This window comes from Etheostoma spectabile, chromosome 23 (assembly GCF_008692095.1).
Source record: "Etheostoma spectabile isolate EspeVRDwgs_2016 chromosome 23, UIUC_Espe_1.0, whole genome shotgun sequence".
In the NCBI taxonomy this organism is placed as follows: Eukaryota; Metazoa; Chordata; class Actinopteri; order Perciformes; family Percidae; genus Etheostoma; species Etheostoma spectabile.
Window position 1 is genome coordinate 10370798 of NC_045755.1, and position 3673 is coordinate 10374470.

At 35.9% G+C, this 3673-nt stretch overlaps 1 long non-coding RNA gene across 1 annotated transcript in view; it reads right to left on the minus strand.

Moving 5' to 3' along the window:
* Positions 1-2971: 2971 nt before the first annotated feature.
* LOC116672991 (uncharacterized) overlaps positions 2972-3673 on the minus strand; it is a 20577-nt gene continuing 19875 nt past the window's right edge. The window contains exon 3 of the long non-coding RNA XR_004327701.1: positions 2972-3038. This is a non-coding gene — a long non-coding RNA (uncharacterized LOC116672991). The remainder of the gene's footprint in view (positions 3039-3673) is intronic.

Consider the following 3673-nt stretch of genomic DNA (forward strand, 5'->3'; position numbering starts at 1 on the left):
TACATGCTTGTGTACAAAGTAAATTGCGCTGGGTGCAAGATAGGCCCATTGTCTGGTAGGACACACAGAGGGTGAGCAGGATTTATTTTACTTCACTTTTTGAAATGCAAAAATAACAGAGTAAGATATTTTCAAAATTGGCTGAGAAAATACCAAAACTAAATGAATCAAGCTATGAACACTGCAAGGTATTTATCCAGCTGGGTGAATAACTGAATAACTTCAATATCTGCAAGGTACAATCCCATCTGTGTCACCGTGTGCGTGCGTGTGTTTGTGTGTGTGTATTCCTATTATTTTTATGAATACATTCTTCAGTATATTTTCTATGAACATACAGATCCGCCTTTTTTATTTGGAACAATGGAACAATGTCCATTGGTATAACTTAAGAATGAGGCTTCAATTTCAATATGGACAATTTGTATTAAATCAGTGTGGTGCTCTTTGGTTTTTTAGGTGTGAGAAATTGTGAAAAGTGTGTTGCCCTAAAGGCAGTCAGTGGCAATGTTATTATGATACCCGACTTAATAGTGTGTGTGTGTGTATTTAGCTTAGTTTGAAAGCACCTGCAAGACATTTATGATCTACACATCCATGTTTTCTTACACAGTGTTTTTGTTTGGGTCTACCTTTTGGAATGTTACCAAAGAATGGAAATTTAACAAAACACAGCAAGTACATCAACAACAGCAAGTAATTGTTTGCTTTCTTTCTTTTTTATTAGCAATTGCTATTTTAGTTATGAAATAAAGTCCATAAACCTTTTGTTTAAATAGTTTTCAATGCTACCTCAGTAGCAAGAAAAGCAACTACTTGTGAAAAGAGTAACTAGGTTCAAATCTTTATGGTTGTTAGTGTAATTCATTGGAATTTGTGTGTTACTCTTGTAGTTTTACATAGTACACTCATTAGAATTTAACTTTTCACTCACAGGACATGGCTTCATTATGTATGCATGTTTTTGATACAGATATGGCCCTGGAGTTGTCAAAGGCAGATGAATAATGTGTATAAAAATGTTTGTGTAATACAGTAGAATGCCAGTAAGTTAGTTGTAAAAGAGTCTAAATTATACCTTGCAGACTTGCCTTGACACCAATAATTTCTTCAGAGCAGATCTTCACAGCCATGCATAGCACCTCGGGGTATTGCAGAGCATTTTTATGTTATTTTACAGGTGTCACTGAACTTGAGCTTGGTTGAGATAGTCGAATATGTCAACTTTTATTCCTTCACATGTATCATAACAGACATTGTAAGAGCAACTCACTATTTCCGTGATAACTTTTTTTTTCAAAATAGTTATTCAAAAAATGTTATTACTGCTGGGTATAATAATAAAAAAAACTATATGCATTATGATTCTTATTATGATGAGTTTAAACTTAGTTTTTTTTCAATTTAATTAATCCATAATAGGTTTTACTGAGCACTTTTGCAAGCCCTCAACATTTAAAACCTTATTTGTATTAATATAGAGGTACCCAATACATCCTCGGTCCTGTATGCCTGATCAGTGAAATGATAATCAGATAATATGTCTGCTTTTTAAACAACCCCATGGATTGCTGTTAAGAACTATGCTTCTCGAGGCAAAAAGTAACACAGCATGCTGATGTGTCAAACCAAAAGGTAAAATCAATAAATTATTTCTCAATTATTTTTCAGACATTAGGCGGATTACTAATTCAATTACAAAGTAGACCATGGCTGAAACTTTAGCTGCCTCCACAAGCTTTAACGTTGTGCTTAACATTGGGTTTCAAACCAGGCTTCACTCTGCCAGTAATTCGATCTTTGTTTAAAACTCAGGCATTCTGACTATTGTGCAAGACTGCATGCCTGTGCTTGGATAGTTCAGGTCACTACATACTCTGGCTGCAACAGGGGCTGTGATCTGCTGCGTAATATGACATTGTCAAAAATACACTTATTTGCTTTCTTGAAGGGAGTTAGATGAGAATATCAATACCATGCTCAGTCTGTCTGTTAAATTTGAATCCAGCAGCCAATTAGTTTAACTTAGCACACAGACTGGAGACAGCTAGCTTGGCTTTGACCCTAAATGTCACAAAATTTGCATGCAATATCTTGGTTGTTAATCCGTAAAAAAAATTGAAGTTGAAAAGTGTTGTGTTTTGTGAAGTTGCTAGGCAACAAGCAGAGACTTCCACACTTCTTACTGTTGGTACCCGATCTGTGCTGCCTGCACAATCCGCCATGCCGACATTCTGTTGTGTTTCTTGCCCCAAAATGTAATTTTCTCTGCACGTATCAATAAAGTAGGCTACTATAGGATATAGTATACAAGATGTAGTATAACATATGCTGGTCTTTGAAATAGACTACACAAAGTATTGGCTATTTTGAAGTTTGTTGTACAGCACATCAAAAATGTTTAATAAAACCCAAGGACGAATGCTGATTATAGCCTACAGAAGACTGTCAGACATTCAATGAACTGTAGGATATGCTACTAGTCTACCTTGCAACGCAACGTAACATAATAATTTGATATCTGATTTTGTTTAATCCTACTGTATATATAATCGGTGAATATTTTTGATTCAGTGACTTGAGTACTTACATGTTATTATGTTTACTTACAATTATATATCTATATGTTCTTCATTCAATATTTTCTTATTTTGAAGGCAAAATCATTTACTTTCGGGTCTTACAGTTGTTATCTGTGTTTGACTTGAAGGAGATTTGTCACAAAAAGCAGCTCACGGGCGAGTCCATTTTACAAACAAACATCTTGCGCATGCGCATGACAGATTGTGCAGGCAACATAGATCAGGTACCGACACTTACACTACAATAGGTGCCAAAAAATAGTCTGTAAAACTAGACTGTAAAACCACAACTTGTTGTTTTTATACTTCAGTTTTTGTACAAATTAAACAAATGAGATATACATTGTAATTAATAACCTTTACAGATTCTGGCAGGTGGATTTATTCGCCTCTGGTCAGAGCCAGACTAGCTGTTTCCCCGTGTCCAGTCTGTATGCTAAGGTAAGCTAACCGTCTCTTGGCTTGAGCTTTATGTTAAGTGTACAGACAGAGTAGTATTGATCTTCTTCTGTAACCCTCGACAAGAAAGTGAATAAGTGAATTCAACCAACATGTCAAAACATTCCTTTATTACCAGGAGGAACCAGTAGCATCAACTTCTTTGAGATAGGGAGCAATGCTTTTGTAGCAAATGTGGTCTTAATTTAAAGAAGCTAAAAATGCCACATGTAATATAGCACCATTTAATCTCTTTGAGCTCCCACACACAGGGAAACATGGGAACCAACAATGTTTGTGATGGGCATACAAAAAACAAGCTATATGAAAACATGAAATGCATGCCTAATATGGGCATGCAGCAATTAAATATCTGCCTGTCATATTGTCAAATTGAAGCTGGTAACCACAGAGATTTTTGTAAACATTTGTCTCTCTGACTCACAGCATCTCTGAGTCTGTCGACCTTTTTCATTCTTTCTTCACTTACTGTACCCCTCGTTGGTTTTGCTCTCTCTACTCTCATACATTTTTTTGGTCCACTCCTTTCATACTCATCACTTTTACTACCTCCTGCCCTACTTTCTGTGTTGCTTAACCTGCTAAGAGTTGCTCTTCATGTCTCACACACACACACACACACACACACACAC